This window comes from Megalobrama amblycephala, linkage group LG14 (genome assembly GCF_018812025.1).
Source record: "Megalobrama amblycephala isolate DHTTF-2021 linkage group LG14, ASM1881202v1, whole genome shotgun sequence".
In the NCBI taxonomy this organism is placed as follows: Eukaryota; Metazoa; Chordata; class Actinopteri; order Cypriniformes; family Xenocyprididae; genus Megalobrama; species Megalobrama amblycephala.
Window position 1 is genome coordinate 30,414,207 of NC_063057.1, and position 13,704 is coordinate 30,427,910.

General features: G+C 37.4%; 1 protein-coding gene across 2 annotated transcripts in view; it reads left to right on the forward strand.

Annotated features, from left to right (window-relative positions):
• The window catches only part of LOC125245140 (repetitive organellar protein-like), a 62,089-nt gene that overhangs the window by 23,603 nt on the left and 24,782 nt on the right, over positions 1-13,704 (forward strand). The window lies entirely within an intron of this gene.

Genomic DNA, 13,704 nt, shown 5'->3' on the forward strand with positions numbered 1-13,704 from the left:
TGTGTGTGAGAGAGAGTTGGCTCGGCCCTCCCTCGCAGTATAATTGGTTGACACCGCGTGTATGATTGACAGGAACAGACCGTGAGGCTGATCAGACAGTCGAAACGAATGAGTGTGTGCACCAAGGCTTATATAATTATAATTTTTGTGTTGTTCTTTGAATTATTAGTCTATTGTTTTAAATAAAATTAAAATCATTCATTACATAATGATTAAATTTCTATAGGCTATATTTTTAAAAATAGATTCGGCTCTTCAGATATGTGAGCCGGCTCCCGACGTTCACGTAAAAGAGTCGGCTCTTAGAGCCGGCTCGTTCGCGAACGACCCATCACTAGTGAGGAGTCTTTCCATTTGTACAAAATTAGCCTTCTAGCAAAGAGTGTACAAAAAGCAATAACATCAGACTGTGATCTACGTAGATTATTATCTAGACTAGCAACTCCAAATATTGCTGTCGATATGTCTGGAGCAATAAATTTACCAAACATTTTAGAAAAGGTCTCAAAAATTTGGCCCCAGTATTCTAGCAATTTCGGACATATGAAATAAACATATGAAATAAAGTAGCAGGAGCTTGTTTACATCGGTCACAGGTAGGGTCTACATCGCTTTTAAATTTAGCCAATCTGTCCTTGGACCAATGGAGACGATGTACAATTTTAAACTGGACAATCATGTGCCTGAGGCTTATAGAGGATGAGTGTATTCTCCGGATTGCTTCCTGCCACACATCGTCTGGTAGCTGATCCTCAATTTCTTTTTCCCATTTTTGTTTTAAAGATTCTAAGGCAGTCAGATTGTGTAGATTAAGTAGTCCATACACTTTACTTATGGACTGTTTTTCTCCAGACCTGTATTCGAGAATAGAATCAATGAGAGATGGAGCGGGACAATGAGGGAAACAGTTTGAATTTGATGACACAAAGCTTCTAAGTTGTAGATACCTAAAAAAGTGTGTATGAGGAATAGTACATTTTTGGACTAACTGTTCAAAAGAGGCAAATGTGTCATTGAAATACAAATCATGTAATGACCTAATGCCATTTTTTGACCATATATCAAATGCTGCATCTGTCATAGAAGGAGTAAATATGTGGTTCTGTACAACAAGTGAGGCAAGCAGAAGGTTGTTAAGTGCAAAATGACGTCTAAACTGAAACATTACAAATTTTTAGAAACAGCTATAAAAGCAAAAAATTATAATTTTTTAAAAATAATTTTTCTTTTTTTTATTTGACATGGTATAACTCAGGAACACAATAAGATCGCTAAAAAAATCTTTTTTGGGATGCTCTCCTATATGTGAGTGCATCTGGTTCAAATTTCGGTGATAGATAAAGAATAGTTTGAAAAATTGTTGTTCTTTTTCCGAGCCATGGCGCCAACGGGCGGTAAACTCCGGTTTAGAGGTGCTTCTCAGCAATCTTTAGGAGTTTTTCAAAATGGTTAGATGCATTAAAAAGATGAGATTCAACGCTTTAAAATGATATCTATTATGTGTTATTCATGTTGGAAAACAACATGGATGGGTCCGGGAACATTTTTATAGCTTGTATACAACTGGGGAGGGTAAGGTTAGTATGAATGTGCCAGGGCAGCCTGGACAATACTGATAGAGGGTTGTATCGGATGGATGATTTCCATCTGTGCCCAGCTGGCTTTCTCATCTTCCCCCAGTAAGTATAGAATTGCTCTGATATTTACCGACCAGTAATAATATAAAAAGTTCGGAAGGGCAAGACCACCTAAACTACGGGGCCTTTGTAATACTTTATCCACTGCCCTAGGGCGTTTTTTATTCCAAATAAAACTTGTAATTTGAGTATTTAAATTACAAAAAAAAAGATTTTGTGAGTAAAATTGGTAAACATTGGAAAATGTATAAAAACTTGGGTAAAACAGTCATCTTAATTATGTTAATCCTTCCACCTAGGGAAAGGTGCAAAGAGTCCCACCTTTCAAAATCCTGCTTCATACTAGCTAAAAGAGGTTGATAATTGGCTTTATAAAGCTCTTTGAAGTTTTTCGTAAACCAGATCCCCAAATATTTACATTTTGTCGTAGTGATTTTAAAAGGTATTGAAAAAGAGAGCACGTCTGGAGTCATGGGGCCAACTGGCATAAGTTCACTCTTTTGATAATTGACTTTATAACCAGACAGCTGACCAAATTCATTAAGTAAATTTAACAAATTCGGAAGACTTGATGGGTCAGAAATGTACAACAACATATCGTCCGCATATAGAGATACTTTGTGTTCAAAATCCCCCCTCCACATCCCCTTGACATTAGTAGAAATCCTCAAGGCTATGGCTAGGGGTTCAATTGCAATTGCAAAGAGGAGTGGCGATAGAGGACAGCCCTGCCTTGTACCACGTTTTAGCTCAAAAAAAGGTGATATGTTATTATTAGTATGTACCGCAGCCAATGGGGCTGAATATAAAAGTTTAATCCAAGATATAAAGCTAGATCCAAAACCAAACTTTTTAAGAGTAAAGAAGAGAAAATCCCATTTCACTCGGTCCAATGCCTTTTCAGCGTCAAGCGATAGAATAACTTCTGAAGTATTAGTCGGAGAGGGCCCATAAATTATATTAGCAAGACATCTGGTATTAAAGAAGGAGTGTCGACTTTTAATAAAGCCCGTTTGGTCAGGTGAAATGATCGCTGGAAGAGCATCCTCCAGTCGTCAGGCCAGGACCTTGGCTAAGATCTTAGTATCAGCATTCAAAAGCGAAATCGGGCGGTAAGAGCCACATTCTAAGGGATCTTTCTCCTTTTTAAGAATCAGAGAAATAACTGCTTGACGCATAGTACATGGTAAAGAGTGAGATAACAAGGATTCTTCAAAGACAGATAGCAATAATGGGGAAAGTTGAGTAGAGAATTTTTTTAAGAATTCAGTCGGATATCCATTTGGACCTGGGGTTTTGCCAGTCTGCATACTTCTGATTGCTGCTTCTATTTCTGAGATTGTAATTGGTGAGTCAAGATGTGCAGCTTTTTCCGGGTCTATCAATGGTGTGTCAAGTTTCCTAAAAAGTCTTCTAAAGTCAACAGGTCAGAGGGTGGGTCTGAGGTATATAACGACTGATAAAATTGATAAAAACAAGAATTAACCTCTGTACTATCCCTGTGCTTCAGGCCTTGATCATCACATATCTCCGAAATAATATGATGAGCTGATTGCTGTCGCAACTGGTGAGCCAGAAGATTCCCAGTCTTTTCCTCGTACTCATAAAAATTACACCTCAATTTAGAGATAAGGTATTCTGCCTGTTTAATTGCCAGCAAGTTGAATTCAGTTTGTAATAACATTCTTTGTTTTAGTCTCGCTGGGGATGGTGAAAAGCTATTCAAAGAGTCGAGTTCTAAGATCTGATCAGTCAATTTCTTTAATTGATCCTTTCTGGTTTTGCTCTGACCTGCACAATACGAGATAATTTGGCCTCTCAAATATGCCTTCAACACTTCCCATATAGTTGACACAGCCATTCCCGGAGTCATATTTACACTAAGAAAGGAGTCTATTTCAGAGGAGATATAACTCACAAACGTCTCGTCTGAGAGGAGAGTGGAATTGAATCTCCAGGGATGGTAATTTGGTTCTTTGGTATCAATATGCACCGTCATAATCAATGGACCGTGGTCTGAAATAATTATGGCTTCGTAATCACATTTTATAACTGACGATACAAGGTTTGTGTCTATGATAAAATAATCTATAAGTGAATAGGAGTTGTGTACTGGAGAGAAAAAGGAATATGCCCGGGTGATAGGGTTATGAAATCTCCAGACATCAGCCATTCCATACGTTTTAAGAAAATTCTGTATCGTATGTGCTGATTTAGTTATTGAAATCGTTCTGGATGCACTATGATCCAGAGTGGAGGAAAGGACGCAGTTAAAGTCGCCACCGAGGATAAGATGATGCGTTACCATATTTGGCAACTTTGAGAAGAAATTACTAAAAAAAAGGTGATCGTCCCAATTCGGGGCGTAAATGTTGGCTAAAATAACAGGGAGCCCATACAAATGTCCCACCACGATTAGAAAGCACCCATCCGGATCAGATTCAACACTTGTCGCTACAAAGTGTATATTTTTACTGAGAACTATCGCCACACCTCTAGCCTTAGATTTAAATCTGGAGTGAAATGTCTGACCCACCCACTTATTTCTAAGCCAGCAATGATCATAAATGCGTCTCCTGAAGAAATGCAATATCAGTCTTAAGATCTTTTAAATGAGCAAACACTTTTTTTTACGTTTTACAGGGTGATTAAGATATTTAACATTCCAGCTCACCAGTTTAACTGAACAACCATTTACTTGAGAAGAAATATTAATATTGGTCATATGGAGCTAAGAACAAAATGTTACAATAATATATCCTGTACATATGATGTACATTGACTTCAATATTATAGAATATTATTAAAAGTATATTTACCATATACTTTTAAGAAATATAAACAAAAAGAAAATGGTCTGACATTACCCCTACCTTTGTCATCAACATGAACATAATGAACCAGGAACCCCCCAAAACTGAGTCTACACATTATGTGCTTGTCCGGGTAGCTCTTAATGCAAACTAAGCTAAGCAGAGCTAGAGCTCCTACCCAATTTATCCTGACCGAGACAACAACATTAATGACAACAGTCATCGCAAAACAAAATCACGATTTTAACTCCATCACAACAGGTAAATCATAAACTTCCCACCAGTTTTATATAGCAGAGGGAGAAAAACAAAAATAGAGAGAAAAAAAAAAAGAAAAATCTCTTCTGTTATATTCCGGTGTCATCCCCAGCGACGATATGCTTCTTGACGTGGGCCATGGCTTTATCCGGATCCAGGAATTCTCTATCCGCGCCGTTGTGAGTGATCCGTAACCGAGCAGGAAACAGCAGGCCATATCGAACACCTCGTTGCTCTCGTAATAGATTCCTGACGTCCGTGAATGCGGCCCGTGGCGACACTAGCAGTGTAATCTGGGAATATTGAGATGGAATTTCCGTTCAGCTGGAGCGGAGCCTGATTGCGTGCTCGACGCAGGACCTCGACGCAATCCTGATAGTAATGTAACTTTGCTACTATCACCCGTGGTTTCCCTCCTGGGATCAACGGTCTCAGACCGCGATGCGACCGGTCCACCAGAACTTCTTTATCCAGTTTCAGCACCTCAGATAGTAATTTAGAGACCGACTGCATAGAAGCCGATTCCGGTCCCTCAGCAACCCCCACGATTCGAATATTGCACCTCCGCATCCTCCCCTCCATGTCTTCGGATTTGTCTCGCAGCTCTTTCAATTCCGATTTTAAAGTACCCACCACGGCTTGTAGTTCGTTCACTTAATCCGTCCACGTTGACATACTGCCTTCCATATCTTTAATGGTAGTTTTCATTTGTTCAATGTCAGTGTGCATTAGCGTCGCATTGTTTGCAATTTCCGTTCTGACAGCTTGCAGCTCGCTCTTTAGAAAGTTGAAATCGTCAGCGAGGGAGTTCTTAAGTTCAGTTCTTATCACTTCGGAAATATCTGCTTTTAAAGATGTCAGGATCTGTAGCTTCAATTCTTCCATATCGGTCATGTCTGGTGGATTCGGTGTGTGGTCACGGTCACAAGCTGAACTTGGGAGTGTCGGGCCTAGAACGCCTAGATCCTCGCAGGATCCTTTGTATTTATATTTCCGGAGCTTAGAGGCCATCACTCTTTCCGAGGTTCGATCATTGCCCACTGCGTGTTCAGGAATATACTATAAATCGCGCTGGGGATAATTGAAGAAGATATGTTGTTTTAAATGCAAACTTAGATAAAAATTACGCAGGAGCTCAGCTAAACACGTTCTATTCCATCGCCTGCTCGCTCCAGCATATGATTTATGATGAAAATCATGAAGAATCATTAACATATGAACCTGTATTAATGAGGACTAATGTGTGTTTGAAATTTGCAGTAGATTACTGTATAAAGTCAGTATAATACACTATACTCATAAGTTCTGATCTGTCTATACATGTAAGTTTGTATAAAGAGTTTCAGCACTGAGACAGACAGGACCCATGAATATCACGTGACTCAAATGTGTTTTGTTAAAGTAGTAAATCTAATAATGTTAAATAATACCTTTTTAAGTGTATCTTGTTATTTTTAAGTGATCCTTGATCTGTATCTCTTCATCCAACATAAATAAATAAGAGAATAAAGAGACATTGTGTCATTTTCTTTTCCTCATATTTTCATGAATATTGCTTTGAAGCATCCATGATATTACATTTATCAGACCTACCTGGATTTTTTTGTGTGTGTGTGATTTTTTTGCGATGAATGAAATGCCTGATTTTGTGTCAGCAATTTCCAGAATGGTGGGCCTAATTTCCTTAGAATGGACAATATGACCAAAATTCTATAGACTAAGCAAACCACAGCAAAACAAATACTTGCAGATAAGTAAAAAGTTCTAAATAAACATAAGTAAACAGTCAGTATTAAAATTAGAACAAGGAAAATGACAATATGATAAATTAATTTCTAAAACACTTTGTTTTGGTTCTCGAATCTGATTGGCTGAGAGCATTTTCCAGCTGTGTGATATTCTCCCAGTTTCACCGTTTGTATCACTCCACTTGCAGCGAATGTCATGGTGAGTTTTTTAGGTGAGAATGTAGTTATTTAGACCTAAAATCTGTGACTCGTATATAAAAATAGTACATATTTTACAACTTGTCTGGACACTTTCGCAGATGTGAACTCCAGGCTGTCTAGAGCTCATGTACCCGCAGAGAACAGCTTAATCTCGGCCAGTCCTTCGGGAATTTGTTGCTGGCTTTTATGTAAGTGAAGTTCCTAAACGTAATTTAGGGAGGAGTGAGCCCATCTAATCTTCCAATCAACAGCCAGAGTATATAAGCAGCTGCTTACCTCTCTTCAGTCTCAGCTGTTCCAGCATCCCTCGACCTCCCCAAACTCCACCTTCATCTCAGGTACCTTGCCCTATGTAATCATATCCTATATTTATTCACTGGGGGGGTGTATCAGAGCTGGAGTTGAAGATGCTTCATCGAGCCCCTCCTCAGTGGACAGCAAGCCAAATTAGCTAACCTAATAACCTAAAGATTATATAGGCAAACAAACTCGTTAAATAGTGGTTAAATATGAGATATAATTCATTTTGGGTGTATGAAAACAGGCAGTCTTTGGTCTTATTATTCTATTGTTCCAGAGCAAATCGATTTTGGTTAAGGGTAAAATTAAGTTTCACAACTGTATATTTAGACTATATTTAACTTAAATTCTGTACTAGAGCACTGCTTTTGTATGTTTGAACTGAATTATTTGCTTGTGTTTATTTCTGTTATGACACAGAGGGGTCGGACACAGATGTACAAACGGTAAGTAGTCTTTATTGAGAAACCAGTGAGCAGATATGGTAAGCAGAGTAGAGCAGATGAACAATGGTAATGTCTGGTGATATTTATGGTCCTTTTGTGATTGCAGATGGTGGAGACTTGGAACTGGATGGAGCTGGAGAACGTAGGAGACGTAGGAGCACTCACACACAGACGAGGAACACACTGGGAGATCGGGTTGCACAGGAGACAGGTAAGTAGCGAGCGAGGGAGTCCTTGAGGTAAGCATACGGGTAAGTATAGCTCAACGAGACCAGACAGTGAGTGCAGGGTGTGAGTGCTCTATATACTGGTGGTGATGAAGGGGATAATGATGTGCAGGTGACAGTGATTAGTATTCCGGTGATTGGGAGCGTTGTGTCTGTGACAATTTCCTGTTGTCTTTTATAATGGCTTTTATTAGGGATGGGCGATATCTTATTGTTTGCGATATACCGTTGAAAATTCTCCTCACAATAAAAATTTGTCTCTTCACGATAATAACGATAAGTCTAGTTGTTGACGTAGCTTCATGCGCTCCACTGTTCACGTGCGGAGTGAAAACAAGAAGCATGACGGAAGGCGGACATGAGACTGAGGAGCAGCTTGTTGTTAAGCAAGGAGCTACCTCCACAATTTGGAACTGGTTTGGTTATAGAAAATAAAATGTGGAGCAAACTACCCTAATCACTATAAACAAATGTTCAAAAGCCGTATGCTCTATGAGCCGTCATTTACACCGTCATCACCTGGGTGTTGATAGCGCAAGAGCACAGGTGAGACTTGAACGTCTCACGTTACTTTCTGTGTTAAACTAAACGAAACTTATTTAAACCTTGCCAATTTAAACATTAAACCAAGAACTCGCGCGTGCTCTGAGGAGATTTGTGTGTGCGCGCTCATCCAAAGTGCATACATGGAGAGCTGCGTCAAAGCTGTATTTTGTAAACTATCTAAAGACAGAGTTGGGATTGTTACTTTTTGATACAGTTAGGGCTGTGACGGTCGGCATGACAACTGCGCCACCACGGTCGTGGAGTGTCACTGGTGGTAGTGTGACATATATCAGAGGTCGCGTTAACCGATTTTTTTTTTAACAGAGCACGAGTTCAGTCTCCACAATAAAATGATGCATTTGATTACACACAATCAAGCACTCAGTTTAAGTATATTTTATAATAATAAAGTTATAATACTTATACTTACATAATTAAGTTTCTAATCCAATTGTTTTGTTGTTTTTCTTGCTGACTATCAAGTTTATGGGTTCTGAGGAATAACGTAATGTTACGTGAAATTGTTTGCAACAATGACTGAACTGACGATTTCAGTAAGCTACTGCGTCTTTCAACATATTTTCTATATTTTCATACATTTCATTCTGCAAAGAGGAAAGGATGATCACGTTCACTCACCACCCGTGACAACTGTTCAAGATGAAAACTGAGAAGTGACGCAGTCTTTGTTTAACTTTCATTTCATAATAAAAATAAATGCATAGCCTAGGCCTATTTACACACACACACACACACACACACACACACACACATATATATATTTTATTGTCATCGGTATCGTTATCGCAATAAATACCTGAAATTATCGTGATACATTTTTTAGGCCATATCACCCATCCTTAGCTTTTATTGTTAATTTAAATATTGCTTTTCAATAAATATTTTATATAAAGAAAATGCCGTATTTAATATTGAGAAAGCAAAGACTGTGAGTGAGTCAGAACAAGAAAGAAACTTCCAGGTTGTACTTCAGAACGCCGACTTATTATTGGCTGGCTCCTGCGTCAGCATCACACGCATGCGTCGTGCTGCTCACGTGAACAGTGATGCTCACATCTGATTGGTCCAATTTCAGTTTGAGATCTCTTATCCAGAACATAACCTGCCCCAGAGCAGGTTAGCCGTTGAGCTTAAGTTACTATGGTGATGAACACCGCTAAAAGCCAAGTCACTGTCATGGTACCTAAAACCCAGGATTGGTGCAAACTAATCTGAAACTTACCTGGCTAGCCAGCTTCATGGTACAGGCCCCTGGTTTAGATCAGGATCAGCTGTTGCACAACGCTCGGTATAAACGTTCTCTGTCAACTCAGGTTTAATCCAGAATTTGTGATTAACTCTGAAGCGTGTGCACGTGCGGCAAACAGCCAATCACACGGAACACGGGGAGCATCCATTTGAATCACTTCTCACGAGAGAGCTGCACAATTCACTTCTCTTCTGAAGATTAAGAGATTGTTATGAAAAATATCATGAAATTAAATGCATTTACAAAGCATGAATAAACATTGCTGCAGTGAAAATTTTAAGCTGAAAGAAAATATCTGACTATATCAATGCATGTGAATCAAAGAAATATAATTTATAATATAATAATTAAGTTGGCTTGAAAAAGCCAACATATTGTTATGCTATTTTCTTCTGACCCTAACATTATCAACTCTAACTCCTCCTAGAGCTTTAACTCTATAAACTCCAAACTCAGACCAGACCTTCAGACTGTTCTGAAGTTAGTTGCTATATCTTTTCTAACTGATCGGACTTACTGTTTTCCTAAAAATGACGATCAAATCTCGGAAAAATCCCATTGACTTTCATTGACGGAATGTTCAAATGAGCCAAGACTTTCAAATTCCAACTGTCAAAATTCAAATTTAAACTACGGAAGCCCATTAGACTCAAAAACTCAATTAGACTCAAGTGCCATTCTATGTACTATTTCTAATCCATTGAAACTCATTCAAACTCATTAAACTATCTATCTATCTATCTATCTAATTCTATCTATATCTATCTATCTATCTATCAAACTAAATCTATCTATCTATCTATCAAACTAAATCAATCTATCTATCTATATCTACAGTATCTATCTAACTATCTATCTAGCAAGATCTATATCTCGGCATCAGAACATCGTAGAGACATGGGGGTTGGTTTATATTGTCAAGCAGCCTTTGGAGTATCATCATTGGTAGCTGAACTAAACTAACTGATTCATCATTGGTAGCTGAACTAAACAGAGTACCCTAGCAACCGTTTTGCAAGATCTATATCTCATCATCAGAACATCGTAGAGACATGGCGGTTGGCTCTTTTGACTCATTCTAGCAATCTGGACTTACAGCATGCTAGCAGTGAATAGCTACATGCTAATAGTGATTAGCTAAGTGTTAAACTGGGCTAAGAAAATGCTAATAACTCTATAAAAACTTCATAGTAACCATCTGTGACAACTATCTATCTATCTATCTATCTATCTATCAACTACTAAACTTAAACTTTCAAACTGAAAACTTTCAAACTGAAAACTTTTAAAACTACTTCATACTTTCTGGACCGCCTCATTCAAACTCATAAACTCATCTAACTAACAAAACTACTAAACTAAAACTAAAACTTTAAAACTAAAAACTTTCAAACTGAAACTTTTAAAACTTTTATAACTGCTTCAAACTTTCTGGACCGGCTTTTTCAAGCCAACTTAAAGTTTGTCTCGACAAACTTTTTTCATCTAGTTTATATTAGTTTCACAAAGAGCTCAAATGAATACACATTAGCCTAATTTGTTTAAAAGCTTTATATATCAATGCATGTATTATATTTATATCAATTTAAAAGCAAAGTTTAATATTAACCCCCTGGAGTCTGAGGCTGATTTGGAGCCTGGAGAAATTTTGACATGCCCTGACATTTGTGCTTTTTTCAGTTGTTCATAAACATATTAACTCTCTGAGGTCTGAAAATGCGCCGGCGCGTTTTGCAGGTTTTTTTTCACATTGCAGCAAAACAGACTTAAAATACTCAGTCATTTTTTGTCATAGAGACATACGTAATATATCAATTGAAACTATAGAATATCTTCTTTTATTTGTGTACACTCAGAGTAAAAACAAAATGTTGTGCTTTTTGTAAAATAAAGAAAACTAACATGATGCGTGATTTCTCCTCTCCCTCTGAACGAAGTCCAATCTGATAGTTCTCAGAAAATGAACTGTAACTTATGAATACTAATCACAGAAAAATTACACTTATGTCTAAAAAAATGTTAAGATGTCAGGTTTTAAATCATGTAAGTCAAAACAGAAAACAAACCTTCTGTGTTTATGTAATCTGTATGAAAAGAGAGCCATGTCAGAAGTCTGTGATTCAGCTCATTATCCGCTAATGCGGCCACGCCCACGGAGCCAGCGCTATTCAGACGCAAATTCAGAGGCAATACATGCATTCATCGTCTCAATCGTGTATTTATTGTCTTGAAAAGTGTTTATCTGGATGTAAAAGTCATGGTTAGCGAGCTCTAGAAGACAGTTCCTGTTTTCTTTTCTTCTATAGATGAATTTTAGATTGTTTCTTTAGCGCCCTCCGGCTGCAGTATGAATTGGAAACTCCATTCATGGAATAGCCTCTTCTTCTTTTAGATGAATTTGTGGACTAAAAATGCACAGAGAGCGCCCTCCGACTTCAAGTATGAATTGAAAACACCAGCGCTCATAGTAATGACAATGAATATTAAATAAATATAACTCCTCTGTATAGAAAACTGACATAAGCATATGAGAATCCAATATTTCTCCAAATGTGTATGCTTTTAAACTAAAAGCCTATATTCAGACTCTTTGCATCACAGAAATACATTATATTTTAAAGTATAATATAAAACCATTACTTTATATTGTAATAATATTTTTCTGTATGTTTCATATATCATGATGAGCTTGAGACATCACAGAAGGTTTTTTTCACAGCCTACCTGACTGAAATGCCTCATTAATATGCAAGTCATTTCAGCTCATTACTATGCAATTCTTTTGTCTTCTCAGGTGAGAATGGCCCATTATTCAGTGGTGATTCACGCCTCCACGCATACTGTGTTTCTTGGCAAAAAGTGTCTTACAAAAACTAAATCAATATATTGTTTTATATGAAGGAGTAGGCAGCATAATTTTTACATAATTTTGAAGCAAAAACTCTAGTCTACAATCTCCAATACCCTAAAGTATTGTAAACACAGATTTACTATACTTTTTTTGGCCTTATTTCAGTGACTTAAGTTTTTTGTTTTTTCAATAACCACACATAAATGTTATTCCTTCAAAAACACAAACATGTACATACATGTTCCTCACATATTATTGTAGCCTAGTTTGTGCTGAATACAGTGTAATGACACTTTTTCCATTAATATGTTTATGAACAACTGAAAAAAGCACAAATGTCAGGGCATGTCAAAACTTCTCCAGGCCCCAAATCAGCCTCAGACTCCAGAGGGTTAATGACAAAAGTGTCATTACACTGTATTCAGCACAAACTAGGCTACCATAATATGTGAGGAACATGCATGTACATGTTTGTGTTTTTGAAGGAATAACGTTTATGCGTGGTTATTGTAAAAACAAAAAACTTAAGTCACTGAAATAAGGCCAAAAAAATAATTTTAAATCTGTGTTCACAAGACTTCTGGGTATTGGAGGTTGTAGACTAGAGTTTTTGCTTCAAAATTATGTAAAAATTATGCTGACTACTCTTTCATATAAAACAATAGAGAGATTTAAATTTTCTAAAACATCTTTGGTCAAGAAACACAGTATGCATGGAGGCGTGAATCATCATGAATAATGGGTGATTCTCACCTGAGAAGACAAAAGAATCACATAATAATGACCTGAAATTACTTGCACAATAATGAGCTCTTTCAGTCAGGTAGGCTGTGAAAAAACCCTCTGTGATCATGTCTCAGCTCATCATGGTGTATATCAAACATACAGGAAAAACAGCAATACTGTGAAATATTATTACAATTTAAAATAATGGTTTTCTATTATATTCTTTAAAGTATAATGTATTTGTGTGATGCAAAGTGTCTGAACAATTATGTTACCTCTTTCATATAGGCTTTTAGCTTAAAAGCATGCACATTTGGAGAAATATTGATGGATTCTCATATGTTTGTCAATTTTCTATACAGAGGAGTAATATTTATTCAGGATTTATTGTCATTACTATGAGTGCTGGATACTGTGTTTTCAATTCATACTTGCAGCCGGAGGGCGCTCTGTACACCTTTAGTCCACAAATGCCTGCTAAAGAAGAATAGGCAATCCAGGAACTAACCGAACTAACAGAGGCCAGAGATCGCTAACTATGGCTTTTCAAAACACTTTTCAAGACAATAAATACACGATTGAGACGATGTATGCATGTATTGACTGAATTTGTGTCTGAATAGCGCTGGCTCCGTGGGCGTGGCCACATTAGTAATAATGAGATAATGATAATGAGCTGAA